The sequence below is a fragment of the Rhagoletis pomonella genome, unplaced genomic scaffold, assembly GCF_013731165.1.
Source record: "Rhagoletis pomonella isolate Grant_MI unplaced genomic scaffold, Rhpom_1.0 Rhpom_scaffold_00012, whole genome shotgun sequence".
In the NCBI taxonomy this organism is placed as follows: domain Eukaryota; kingdom Metazoa; phylum Arthropoda; class Insecta; order Diptera; family Tephritidae; genus Rhagoletis; species Rhagoletis pomonella.
Window position 1 is genome coordinate 12,806,120 of NW_023458566.1, and position 15,503 is coordinate 12,821,622.

Here is a 15,503-nt window from a genome sequence, read left to right on the forward strand (position 1 = left end):
GTATGCATGCCTTGCCATTGTCGATGTCCTCCGAATAGAAATCCTGAAAATTGGGTATAGAAGCGAACATAACACCACAAAGTGCATGGTTTTTCGAATACAATTCGTCTGTGTGTTCATCGGAGAGATAATAGGCGGCAACATGATCTGGCAAAATGTTCTGAAAACAAATAATGGAGGTACAATATAAGCAATACGTACGTATTTAGTATAATTAAATTTTTAAAAACAAATCAGTGCAACAAAATAGTTTCTTTAATTTTTTGTGCCAAGCACCACTAAATACTGAAAAATACTTGAGCAAATTTTAAAAGAAAGCAAAATGCGCAAACATTTATTTTACCTTAATTAATGTGTCGTTAAGTGCACGATTCGATTTCATATTCATTAATTCACGCTCAGCTTGCTCCTTCCAAATGAAATCCAAACGCGAAGTGACCTGGCGTTTCATTGCGCAGCCAAGTATTTCGAACACAAGAGAAAATAAGAAGAAATAAAAATAAATGGAAAAATGAGAAAAGCATGAGAAAATAGAAAAAACGTCATTAATTACGTGCAAAAACATAGATGGTACATATTTTAATTGTTTGCTGACTCCTTGTGGGCGCTGACTGTGAATGCCACGAGTTTACTACACATACCCAACGAACCAAAAAATTGAATTAAAGAGAACTTGATTATTCGCTTCAGAGCAGGCATTGTCCGAAAATCTATGTACGCCCTCAATTACTTTTTTTGGCCAAGACTTGTTTCCTACTATACTGAGTTGACATAAGAGTTGGAAGGAATATTACTACACATTTTTTAGCCTCACTGATATTATATTAAAATTGGAACAGTCATCACAGTAAGACAGACTGATATGTAATGAAAATATCAAAGAAGGAATGCTTTCCCAAACGTAACCCTTAATTCGTGTTTACATTTACTCTTAGGTCTTTTGATGGACTCATGTAGTCAGGATGAATCCTATATGGATAATTTCAAACGGAGCCAAGTTCGTCGATCTTTGAGAGGCTTGGAAAGTCCTTTGCCTTCGTAAGTCAGTTTCAAGCTAAAAGTTTTCCAAATCCTACCAAGTACATGTGGCAAGGTGTATTTTTTTGTTTTTTCCAAGTTGTCATACACATTCAAAACCAGGCTCTTTTGAAAGAGCGCTCTTTCCGCTATAATAGGGGATTTTAACATTTTTTTACGTAACATTTTGTTACGAGATATACATAGGTAACAATTTTTATTCAGTACTAATTATGCTATGCTTGTATGGTGGCCCGGAACTATTAGGACACGGTGAATGTAAATACAGAATTGACACCAGAGTATCATTACCAACTAAAGCTCTCAGTTAGAGAGCACAATACTAGTATCACGCTGATCGCAGGGTTCTTGCCCAGTTAGTACCGCACAAATAACTTCAGCAGGCACTTTCATAAAACTGAGGTAAATCAGAAGCTGTTCTTCAGCAGGCAACCTCAACTAATAAAAAACGTTCTACACAAAAGTTTGAAAAGCGACTCAGTACTCTGATGTGACCAGTAAAAATCCTAAATGCAAGGAGAATTGGCAGTTTTATTTGATATAACTGAAATGAACGTTTTGACCTATTGCCCTGTGAATTTATCCTTTAATGTTGAGCTAGATTTGTGTTGTAGAGCAGTGCTCGTCAAAGTGGTGGTCCGCGGACCGGTGCCGGTCCGTAAGCCATAAGTCGCCGGTCCGCAAAGGGCGTCGCGAAATGGACAACGATTTTTTAAACGATTATATATACATATACGACTATATGTATACTCCACACTTCTAACCATGGTACAATTATCTACATGGTAGTAGCACTAGAAATTTCACGTCCGAGATGTCAAAATATTAAGTCAAAACACAAGCGAACACACAAACGAACAAAGCAAAGTAACCTAGTTTGACATCTCCAACACAAAATCACCTGTTCAAATTAACGATCAGCTGTTCATTTGCTATCACCTCTATTAAGACGACTTGCTTCTAACTAATAACACTGGCACATACAAAAAGTAACGACAAATACCGTTTGTTTTTCGTGGAACAAAGAGGCAATGTGTTGATACATGTGTCTGACGAAGGATTGAAGATGGTTTTCGAAACTATGACATCACTTGCGTCATTTTGGATTCATGTCAAAGCAGAATACCCGGAACTTGCTGATATTGCTCTGAAAGCTCTACTCCCATTTCCTTCATCTTACCTTTGTGAGACTGGGTTTTCAACCATGAGTATTATTAAGACAAAGTACAGGAACAGTTTAAATATTAGTTCTCCATTGCGTGTCGCACTGTCCACAATTGAGCCACGACTTGATAAGCTTGTAAATAATAAACAGGCTCACCTCTCGCATTAGTAAACATCGACTTTCGTAACTTTACAAGGAATGACGCCTTCCAATAGCATTAATATAATTTTAATAAAACTTGACGTGCTTATAATATGTCTTATTATTATAACTTTACAGTTATTACATTTGTGATGTTTTATATTACTGTTTAATGAGGCTATATACAACTTGTATAATAAAAACAACTTAAATTTGTTAAACATTCATAAAAAATCGCAAATATCTGCTATCATTAAATGGTAATAGGTCATATATAGACACCCGGCTAATGAAGAAATTCATTTAAACAAATTTTAATACATATATGAGATGATCGTAAACGAAAAGTAATCAATAAAAAAAGGTACCGGTCCCCGACGTAATAGAAAAACTGCAGCCGGTCCGTCACACTCAAAAGTTTGACGAGCACTGTTGTAGAGGACCTTGAAATATGTTCTAAGTTGGAGCTGAGACGGTATCTAAGGACAATGTCAAGTGTATCAGGCTGTTAAAGTAAAAGCAACGTTTCTTTCCGATTGACTAAGATTGAAATAAGTCTTTCTGAAGATGACACGCACGATGCTAACTACATCATGACGCTGAAATAGCTCGTTTTCTGGGTCAGACAATAGATGAGTTTGCAAGGTTATTTCTCATTTATTTTAAAACGGTCATGTCCTGGCATCCAGTAACACTGCCACTGTACAAAATATTTAAGAAAACCTGAACATGCTTAGAGATATTGGTTGATATTCGAAAAAGAAAGCGAGTTTACCAAAAGAGAAATTCTGTAATTTTCTCTCATTTATAAGGCATTTAAACGCCCTTTAAATCAGGAGGGAGTCTTGCCACATGAAGAAACAAAAACAGGCAAAGCAATTCAAGTAAATATGTATGTATGTATGTATCTAATATTGCATACTTCTCATCACTGTTTGCTAATAAGATTATGCTAACCAGCAGCCGAATTCCAATATACGATATTGCTAATTCTTCAAAAAAAAAAAAGCAGGCGCGCAACATTTAGCCACATGCCCATCACTGCTAAGTTTGGCTGAATACACATTAGCTCTGATCAATACTTTTCGTGTAAAATCCTGTAAAAATGTCAAACAGCAAGTTTACTCTCTAAAGTGAGAGTAAACAGTGAGTAACAACCAAAAAGTTCGCGAACTAAAAAAAAAACATGTTTCCTGTAAAAACGTCACCAGGAGAAAGAGTTCGAGTAAAATCTTGCAACTTCATACACAACTCTAAAAAAAATGATTACATGATTTTGGAATACGGGAACATTGTTCCTGTAACTTCCTAAAAACCTGTAAGTACATGGAGTACTGGATCAGAGCTATTGCATGTGTTACTTTTTTATTTTGTAGGAGAATTTTTGCGACGAAAATTTAGCGCAGCGAATGTCAGAATTCCACTGCAGAACTGCTAACTGGAGAGGAAGCGCAACTAAATAGGCTGAGTTTCGACATTTTTTTTTGTGGTTTACTGGGTAGGTGTTCACTAAGAATATTTTTATTTTTTTTAGTTTTAGCGTGCTTTCTAAATTTTGAAGTGCCCACGTGAATTAGTCAATAAAATGTGAAGTTGACATTCTCAACTCAAGCGTAAACGCGCTTATTTAGTTTGAAGGACGACAGCATATTAACTAAACAATTTTTTTTAAGGGCAAATACCTACAACATAAAAAGACAGGAGTCTCGCCCTCACTTAAATACTCACCTCTACCAGGCGCGCATGATAGCCGACCATAATCAAGAACGAGCACAGCAGTATAAGCATCTGCACATCCAGTGGCATGGCCATGCGTAGATAATCGAAACTCGCAGCTGATGACGAGTAGAGCGCTTGGAACAGTGTCAATATTAAGATCATATAGCAGCCGACCATAGCCATTGCGAGTAAAGTTTTGATGAGATAGTAGAGCTTTAGCGCTGTCGCCAGCGAAACGAGACACAGCACCCAGGTGAAAATTATATACTCGGGATGCGCACAAACATTTCTATGCACCGTCGTATCGTCCGTGTTATTAAAAGTGTTGATGCTGTTGTAGAGCTCCAAGTGAGCTGCATCAGTCAGTTCCGATTCCGATTCCGTGTCAGTTTCGGTGTCGGTGTCGTTGACTAGCGGTGCAGCAGCAGCAGCAGTAGCAGTAGCAGCAGCGGCGGCGGCGGCGGCGGTTGCCATTAAAATGCCGCGTGGCGATTGTTCGAAGGACTCGAGTGTGTTGGCTGATGCATTCAGCAGATTTATAGGTGTTTGTGTTAAATTGAGCGCATTAACAATGCTTTGGCGTACAAGATCGCCAGCTGGTGCTGCTGCTGTGAGATTGTCGGTGATGAATGCATCGACAATTGTGCCATTAGCAGCATTGATGGTGATGTTGTGATGTATTGTCGCCGATAGGTAAACATTTAATTTGATTTCCTTTTCACTGCCGCTTGCCAGCAGAGCACTAACCGAATTGTTGTTACCAGTTAACTGTGTAGTGGATGTTGAGGTTTTATTGTCGCCGGTGCTGTCAAAAGCGAATGTAGCATCCGGACAGAGTACCAAGCCAATTGCACTCAACACCGACATCATTACGATGACAATGCAAATGAAGAATGTACGCCGCCGCCGTTGATGAACAAGTTTGGCAGAATTTTGTTTCAGGTAGAGTGGGAGATCTGTGGGTGGTGTGTGTATAATAATAATTTAGTCTTTATTTGTAATAGTGCGTTACTTAACAGATTTGCTTTGACTTACTTGAGAACTCTTCTGCCATGACTAGCACGCAAGCAAATGTTAGGAAAATTGTGCCCACCACTAGGCAAATAATTAATTTGGTACAACGTGGTATAATAATTACTTGGCACATCACAATAAACAGCCAGATGATAAAAATGCACAGCATATTCGATCTGAAAAAAAAACAAAGCGTAAACAAAAATATTGAAAGGCAATACAGAAGAAAAAGATATGTAGCCTGAGGTGGTTTAATTTATTGATCTAAAAGAAGGGAAAAGAATATCCAAAAAGGCCAATTTAAAGCCCAAAAGATTTTATTTTTCAATTCTATCTCTTACTTAGTTAGCCTAAGAAAGTCGGCTAATGCCTACAATGAATGTCTACATTCAGATTATTTTTACCTCCCTTTTATTTCATTGGCATGCATGCTATGTAATATTGATGCGCCTAAAAGATGCAGCGATTTCTATTCTCAAGTTACATACCTGGTGGTTTTAGTTTTTTAAACTATAATTTTATTTAGAATATTACTTATTGCTAAAATCGACCATTTTTTATTTGGATGACTTTGATGAGAACTTTTCTTTTATCATATAACAAAGTTCTAACAAAGGAAAAACAATTTTTTTTCGAAAGAAAATTTCAAAATTTCCTTGCAAGTTTATTTTGTGAAAATCTCAAATTGTACAAAAATGGTTCTCGCCTTTTTTGAAAGGTACCTAAATATTTGGCGCTATTTTAATGAAGTTTAAAAAATCGTAAAGGCAAAAACTTATATTAATTTTTGGCTCAATTTTTTATATAATACCTTCAACTGATCTTAAAATATCCTAAGATTTTAAAGGAGGTGTTCTTTTTAAAGGCATGAACTTTTAAATTTTTAAATTTTCTTTAGCTTTAAATTAAAATAAACTCAAGTTAAATAATTTTTTTTTAGTATAACTTTATTAAGAGTTTACGTTTTTTTTTCAAAGCTCAAAAATTAATATCTTTAATCTCAATAAAATTGTTGAATTTAAAAAACAAATTTTTTAAAATTTTGGGAATCTTTTAAGATCAGTTGTTTAGCTAACGCTTTTTATAAGTTTTTGTTTTTTCTTTCTTATCAATTTTAAAATTCTGTAAATTTGTTCATTTTAGAGTTTTGTAAATATATATTTTTATTTTTTAAATATATAGAGTAGGTACTGAACAAAAACAGTTCAAATAATCAAAACATTAACTAGCAAAATCCCAGAAATTGAGAAACTAGGATTTTTTTAGCTTTCGAAATATTTTTTTAGTTTTTTTTTTTTTAATTATGGCGGAACATCGTTATTTGATAAAAATCAAAAATGGGCGATTCCAAGCAGTGATAGTCATTGCGGCTGTAAAGGGAATGATTACTTATGATGAAAAATGGATCACATACAACAAGATGCTTTATAAAAGATGCACAAGCTTGATGATTCCCCAAAAATGTAGAGAGCTGCATTGGAAAGTTGTGATGCATCTACGATATAGCAGAACTCCTTTAATAATGCTGAATTCATTTCAAAAGAGGCATGTGTATATCACTTTACTAAATTTTTTGTTTATAAAACTCAAGCAGAGTTTTTTATTTTGTATTTTTTAATTAGATATCATAATAAAATGCAAAGAATTTCTTTCATGAATATATTTTTAAGATTTAGATTAAGCCATTGAGATATTAATTTTATATTATTTTAATATATAATTAAATAGTTTATTCTCTGTGCGAAAGCTTTTTCGACTGTCCAATATTTTACGATCGCAGAGTGTGTATATATATAATACATACTACTCGCAATTGGTTTATTAGCTATTACTGCTTTAAGCTAAAATTTTACTTACCTAAACATATCTTCGCGTAATTGACAAAACTTTTGTTCTTGACCGCGATCTTTAAACTTCAAAGTCCATGTGTTCAGGTACTCCCGTCGTATCTCCTTATTGGAGTTAATTTGTATATTTTGTTCTATGAAATCATCAATCTAAGAGATAGATATGAAAAAAAATTAATCGAAAAGATAAGGTTTATGGTCGAAAAATATAATTTAACACCCAAGTTCATAAAAAAATAAAGAATACTTTAACTGCTTTATAAATCGAAAATTTGTATGAAAATGTCACTTTATACATATAGCTCTTTAAATCTATTTTATTTTTTATGAATAAGGCCATAAGAATATAAGAGTTATTTTAAAATAAAAGTAAAAAACAGCCGGGCCGAGAATAAAAAGTTTTTTTTTCATAAATCTGCAAAGAGTATCGAATATTTATGTATAGATTAAGGTGAAACACTTTTCATCAAAAAAAAAAAAAAAAAAAAAAAATCGGCGCTGTTTTTCCGTCGGAATTACAAAAGTAATGATATTTTAAGACTTTCGTAAAAATATCAAGATTTATGTTAGGTTGACCAATATGAAAATACCTCGAAAAATCTAATTATTTTGATTCCTTTGAGCAGTTTTCAAGGAGTTTGATGCGGATCTTTTAAAGTTAGATTCTTATAAAAACTGAGGTAATAAAATATTAAAAAAAAAAAACAATTTAATTTATAAAAACCTTTTTGTGCTATTTTCAAATTGGACCGGCTCACTTAAATCTTAATATTTTTTCTTAAATATTTTTGCGGAAGTTTCAAATTATAACAGATTTTATAATTCCAATGGAAAAACTGTACCGTTTTTTTTGCATGGTGAGTGATGCCACCTAATATATGTGAATATATACACACATACATATGTATGTATGCATGTATTTTACCTACCTCTTCATCCAACGCCGTCATTGAAAGGCCATGTTCCTGTTTGGTATCACATAAAACCGAATCACTGCGATTGAGGCCGTCCTGCGGCGAGTTGAGCTGAATTGTGGAAAGGAAATCAAAAAAAAAAAAAAAATACATAAATGAAAATACATATGTATGTAAATAAATATATGGCTTTCCAGTGATTAAAGTGAAAATATATTGAAAAAGAACACATTTTCTCCACGCTGCTGTGTTATAATAATAATAATAGATTGGCGCTTACACATATGTTAGTGTTTGGCCGAGCTGCTGTGTTATACCTTTTTAAATTAAGCATATCGAGCCCTAACCGCCAAAAAAACATAAGCGAAATTTTTTTCAAGATTTTATTTTTGATACAGAAATGTTCCTAGAGCATCTAAGTACATTTCTGTATCAAAAATAATATAAAAAAAAATGTCGCTTACGTCTTTTTGGCGGTTAGGATTCGATATGTAAAATCAAATTCTCTTGACGCTTTTGGGCACAAAAGCAGTCGTAAATATTTCACTCTATTAAAGCCAAAACTGAAAAGGTGGGCAGCCCAGCATGCTAGAAAAAGTTTTTCGCTTTAAAAAAATTCCTGAATTTTTCCACATGTTGATTCCAGTACATCCTTTTTACAGCAATGCCAGCTCTCAAAGGTTTCAAATTGCTCGAAAATGCTTAGCTTTCACACGCTTCGTGCTAATTCATCAACATGAATTCAAAGAGCCTAATAATCAGTCATACTAGTTCGCAATGTCCACCGCAAAAGAGCCTTGTTATCCAGAGATTCGCACTAATACATGCATACGCGAAATAAAAGTACATTAATGTAGGAATTCCTATGCAATTTTTGGCAGAGACAAACAAGTCCATTGCAGCCAGCCAAAATTAACACACACACACACACACACACATAAATGAAGATCAAATACCGCACTTGCACGTACCTACCCAGCCAGCAAAAAAATCCGAAAAACGATCCGAAAAAGGAAAAAAAAAATGTGGATGAAGTGCGGATTTTTGTCCGGTTACTGATTCCATTAGCGAATACTTTGACGATCTGTTTTCCTACCAAAGTGTGCGGCAGAAACGTACGTACAGACAAGTACCGAAAATTGTTTGTGAAACAGATATTTTTTTTGGGTGTTTTACTGAAATTTTTCGGATTGAATTTTTTGTTAAATACGCTTTCCTTCTGCACTTCACAGATACTTTTTCACGGTTCAAAAAGAAAAAAATAAAATTAAGTAAGCGTCTGACGCGATTCGAACACAGCAACCTTCTGGAAGCTAACAAGTTTTGATTGGATAATCGCTGAGCCGTTCGGACGTGTCTACGCTAAGCTCTGTATTATTGCTGTGTATATGGTTTTTTTTGCGAAAGTTAAATGATATTGTAATTTTACTTGAACACTTAAAGCATGCTCACAAGGTAGTGTTCTAGGTCCCTTGCTTTTTATATTATTTATAAATGACATCGGTTCTTGCTTTTCTTTTGCTAATTTTCTTTTATATGCAGATGACTTGAAGATTTATTCAACTGTTAAGAATTCTTCTGACATGAAAAAGCTCCAATCCGAGTTGGATAACTTTTATTTGTGGTGCTTAAAATCTCATCTTTCATTAAATATTAAAAAATGCTTTTACGTATCATTTTCAAAATCGCGAAATTTATTAATAACTCGGTATAGTTTATATGAGTGTAGTCTGCAGTCAGTTAACGAAATCAAGGACCTTGTGGTTATCTTTGACAGCAAATTTTTATTTAGCAGCCATATTAATTTAATTATATCGAAAGCATATGCTATGCTTGGCTTTGTGCGGCGGAATAGCACTGAATTTTCCGATCCGTACACTTTAAAACTGCTATATACCTCTTTCGTACGTTCTCACCTGGAGTATGCAGCAATAATCTGGCGTCCGTTCCACCAGTTCCATATCAATAGGATTGAACGCGTTCAGAAAGTGTTTCTCAAATTTGCCTTACGATCACTATGCTTTTCTGAGCCCATACCCTCATATAATGCGCGCTTATCGCTGCTCAATCTAAAATCGTTAGATAAAAGAAGGTCAACATTGTCTCTAACTTTCATTTTTTGCATTATCCAAGGATCTTGTGACTGTCCGCAGCTTTTGGGTAGAATAAATTTTAATGTAGCGAGGAGGTATCTGCGTGCTTCCCTGCCTTTTTATGCTGAAAATTTCAGAACGAATTATGCCTGTAATGCACCCATTGGCCGTGCAATTTGCGAATTTAACCAGATCTCAACTTCTATCGACCTTGATTTTTCTCTACCTAAGTCAATTTTTATCAATATTCTTAATTTGATGACCTAGTTTAAGCTTGATTGTTAAATAGTCTGTAAGAAATTATGCTTTCATAGACTGATTGTTAAATAAATAAATAAATAAATAGCGGCACGCTCAGCCACTGCCGGCTACGCATGCATGCTTTCAAATGTTTAGCTTGAACAAATGAAATACAATTATTTCTTTGAAAAACCATCATCTTTTTCCAACGTTTCGAACGTTTTCTGCATACGAAAATGAATGATAGCTGTAGTCGTTCTCTATTCGTTTCCGGATACGGGAAATGGCACTAGACTGCACTGTCTCGGCAAAATTTACGTTTCTATGCTGGCTGGGCATACACATACACTTCAACAAATACATACACATACATACACTCATTTGAATTGAAATTCGCACGTACATTTTTAAATGGAATTTCCGGCGTCCATTCAGTGGTCGGTTCATCCTCAATAATCAATGCTTTCGGGTCAATTGTGCTCGTCAGGTTCTGTGCACTCGCTGCAGTGCCGTTCAATTTTAGCGGCGGCTGTTGATCGACCACTGTAGGCGCAGTCAGCGTTGTAGGCGATGAAACAGTCGACAAGCCAGTTGTATCACCAGCTCCAATGCCACCAACGCTATCACTACCGCCACCGGCGATGCTTCTAGGCCCATTGATGGCATCACCTGCACGTCCACCATTACCCAACGCAACACCTTCCATTACATTTGGCAATGAGTTTACCGAAATATTTTTCTTTTGTAGTGCAGCGAGCGATGGTAGAGGATTGGGGGGCAAATGTGGTTGTGGCTGTGGCTGTTGCTGTTGCTGTTGCTGTTGCTGTTGCGCTTCCACACCAGTTGTGGTGGATATGGATTTGGAAGCGATGCTGGCGGGTGTTGTGACGGCAGTTGGGGTGCTGGCATCGCTGCCGCCCGCGGCTGTCGCACTTGAAATGGTGTTGGCCAAATGTTGACTGCTGCGCGTGCCAAAGCGACGTTTCGGTCTGAAAAGCGCACAAGCGAGTGCAAATACATAAGTAGAAGAAACAAAATGTTACAAATACAAAAGCATAAATATTTTTTTTTGTTACACAATAGTGAGTGAATAAAAAATTTGTTTAAATTTCAATTGAAATGTATTTAACTCTCAGTGCAGCTCAGTACTCTTCTTCTTTTGTGGCACTTCAATAATTTATTTGCATATTTATTTTATTTCACCATTTCTCTTAATCACTCACCTTAATGGCTCAGTGCGTTTTATCAGATACGTTTTGATGTTCAACATTTTCAAGTGATTGTCACGACTACCACCGTTGCCGGGCTCCACTTCGTAGGCCTCGTTGAGGCACTTCAATGTGGCCTCCGAAATGTGTACGCGTCTGAAAAAAGTAGAAGAAGCTAATTGATGTTGAACTAATTGTTAACACGTGCAGGCAGACAGATACATAACTATGCTGTTGGAAATTTAGCGAAGGATAATAACCGATTGTCTTTATTCCTATGCCAAGCAATTAAATAAACCAAAGTCAAAATTTAATTATTTTGCCACTACATATTTTATTGAATTGAAGTGGCACTCTTTTACTTAAGTAAGTCGCATGTAGCATGTGGAAACGAAAGTAGTATGCGGAGTACAGGGCGTATGAGTAATTTCGAAGTTGATAAGGATGCAACGAATGAAACAAGAAAATGGAGTTGCAACAGGCACCCTTCTTGTACTTCTTCATTAGGCGGTTACCTAAGAAATTTTTGCCGTTTTCAATAACGCCAGGCAGTCGTTTCTCTTCTGTGTCAACTGATGTCAATTCGATGTGCCAAGTGAAGCCAAGTCACTGCCGGCTAACCGTACTGAATCTAGTGTTTTGCTCTTCACTAGACTAGTCCTAGATAGAGAAGGTTCCAACGCTTTGTCTCCTTACCCTTAAAGAATGCACTATTCAGATTTCTTCATAAGTAAAATATTTGAGTGTAATCCCAGATAGTAGACATTTATTCAAGCCTCCGATGGCCAGATGGCGCCAAAATCTAACCGCACCATTTCCAAACCCATTTATAGAGCTACATAAGCCTTAGTATATTTTTAATGCCACAGGATATGTATGTATCACGCCACCACTGCCTTTGCCAAAGAGATACTATATACAATTTTGCGTTCCCTGCTCTGATATTAAGAGCACTATTGCCACGCCAATGGTAAAGCGCATCGCATGCCTCTTGTATTAATTGATGCGCCAAAAACTAGGCAGCAGAAAATTCATTTTAAGTGCTCTAATGATTGCAACTGCCATTATTATTTGCATAACCTACAAATCTTATGAAAAAGCAGTGATTAAGACAATAGTCATGCAGTGAGTTTTGTCATTGGCATAGGAACAGCGCTGTTAGTTAGAAGTTTTAGTCTATATCATGATAGATAATGAAAACAAGTTTGACTTTTTTCTTGGAGCATATGCCTTGATTTTCCAAGCAGAGGTATTTGCAAACCACGAACTACTTGGTGCAGAATAGACGGAGAGGTAATAATTTGTGTTTGTAGTGACAAAGAAGCTGCACTAAAGGCATTGCACAGCTTTCTAACCACTTCTAAAGTAGTTGGGCAACGCAAGAGGCGACTAAACTATTTATCTTGGCAAACATAACGAACTCGTTTTATTATGCGTGGCCGGTGATATGAAAATACCTGGCAATTTGGTTAGCATTGGCTTCGACCATGTATTTCCTGGTCACAAGCCCGTTAAAACACTCAAACTTTCGGTCATCGAAGCCACTGCCGGTAACTGAGTGAATATTTCGGTCGACAATGACTGAAAGACATCGAAAAGAGGCTGCAGGTGAGCAAAACTCATGTGCTCTCAATCTCAGAAGATCTAATTTGTCATTTGCTATCATTGAGCAGATAAGACTGCAAACAACTTCTGAGGTAGCTGACTGTTTATTTCTTGGGGTACAAATATCTGACTGTGGCCGACGTACATACATACATACATATATGACAGCTCCGTTTGCATCGTTTGAGAGTTTTCGTTGCTCCTTTTGTTGTTATTGTAGAGTGTTCCTCAGTATCAACTACGTAACGGTAGGCTTAGGAAACGTGCTGTTTCGAAAGAGTAAGACCAAAGTTGAGCTTCTGATGCTTCTGGCGGTAAAAGCCGATTATGAATTATTTATCAAGCATTAAGTTCATTTTGTGCAGAGATCATGCGTGATCAGAAGGCATTTGTGGTGTTGTGAAAGGTCTAAGGCTAATTTCACTGAGGCCTAGTAGTAAATATTACTGTGACGGAACTCACGTTAAATTGTAAAGAAACTTTCTAAAATTTTTTAAAATTCTTTTCCATTGCGTCTTATGTTTGTTGGAAAAACGCACCTAATACATAATAAAAAAAAAAACGTTTCAGCTAATTATGCTAGCAGCACTTTCTCGAGATGGTTAAGAATAGAATTAGGGTCGACTCCTCTTGGCGCAATCCTGCAATTCGGCATAGTGCTGGTGAACTATTTCAAAGCTACATTTCTAATATAATCCACCTGTTTAGCCATCAGTAATTTAATAATGTTTTTTGCTTTCTATGAAAACGGATAAATTTTTACCTTGTACTACTTGCATACGTACATAGAAATGTTTCTACTTTTTAATTAATAGTACGCGAAAAAAACCTGCAAGAGGAAAATAATTTTTTTTTTCTAATATGTAAATTGCATTTTATGCCAAAAATCCATTAAAAACTATAAACGAATTTTAATTGAAAATTTTGGCTCATCCTCTGAATGTTACACATACACGTCATGTTCGCAGGTGTCCTTTGAAACAACACGCCGAAAAAAATCATTTCAAAAGGCATTGATGGTTTTCTGTTCGCTTGATATAATGTACGATTTTTAACATTAAAAAAAATTTTCCATAACAAAAAAAACTACATAGTATGCACCATACATTTATGTACAAGAATACATATGTAAGTACATGCCTATGTACATACACTCACACAAAAAATTTTAAATTTATTACTCACCCAGGAATACCGCCAGATTCCATATGATTGGCAATAATAACATCGTTGGACCAAACATCAAAATGCCATTTTTTATTGCCCAAAACACCGCACATCACTGAGCCGCTATGAATGCCAATGCGCATATTCAGATCAACCTGACGATAAACAAAAACAAAATTGTTGAACTAAATAACCAGCATTGACAGTGAAACGAAATATCGTTGACTATAGTAAAAATATGGAATACAATTTTTTGATATTTTTTTTTTTGTGTTTTAATAAAATTTGCCATTTTAAATTTCTAATCTGTCATATAAGAAAACTTTTAGCAATAAATACAGGCGATTGTGCTAAGAATTTTAAAGACTCAATGTGAATATAACTTCAATTCGTTTTACAGTATTTCGAATCGATAACAGTTGCAACAATGACAAGATTCTTCATATATTTTAAATGGCACTTCAAGAGTGATTAAAATGCATAATCAAAAAAAAAACAAATGTACAGAATAGGTTATTTTTTTATTATACACGAAAATTAAAAATAAAACAACTTATTGTTAGTCGCATTTCCAGTAAATCGAAGAATCTCAGAGTTTTTAACCGCAACGAAATTAATGCCAAAACCGCGAATATTATAAACTACGTGAAGATGAAAAAGTGAATGATAACGATGAAAACAAAAAGGCAAGATTGAAGATAAAGACGAAAATGGAGAAAATGAGAAATACATAAGAATAGGGTAACTGAAAGAGTAAGAAAATTAATTGATATTTTTCGATAGGAATCGAAATAAATTCAGTCATAAAAGTTAACGAAATTTATCAAATCATCGAAGTTTAAAGTTATCGAAATTTATCGAGTTATCTATGCTTATTGAGTTATCGCAACGTTTCGAATTATTCAAACTGATCAATGTTTATTGAGTTGTCGAAATTCATAGACACAGAAACTCATGTTGGCGAAATTTACGGATAGTTATCGACACTGTTGCCAAGTTTAAGTTTGGTACATGGTGTGTTTTTGGGTGCTTTTTTTTGTTTTGTTTTTTTTTTGATCTGTAAATCTTAAAAAAAAACAGTCGAATGGCGAATTCGTTTCTACAACAAATATCGCCTTCTCATCGCCCTCTTCTTAGTGTTTTTGCGTAGAGGGCAAAGAGAAGGTTGCATTTTTCGGTAGAAACGAAATCGGCATAAACTAATAGTAGTCGTAAATAGTTTAGCAACTTTACAAAAATGGAAACAATCATGGCACAATGATAATCGTAAGCGAGCATACATTTGTTTGCTAAACTATTTTCATCTTACACTGAGAAAAAGGATTAGTTTCGACAACTAAAGATATTTAGTT

General features: G+C 35.3%; 1 protein-coding gene across 1 annotated transcript in view; it reads left to right on the plus strand.

Annotated features, from left to right (window-relative positions):
- Positions 1–15,503, plus strand: part of LOC118747846 (adenylyl cyclase 78C) — a 95,375-nt gene that overhangs the window by 837 nt on the left and 79,035 nt on the right. The gene's annotated exons all lie outside the window — the stretch shown is intronic.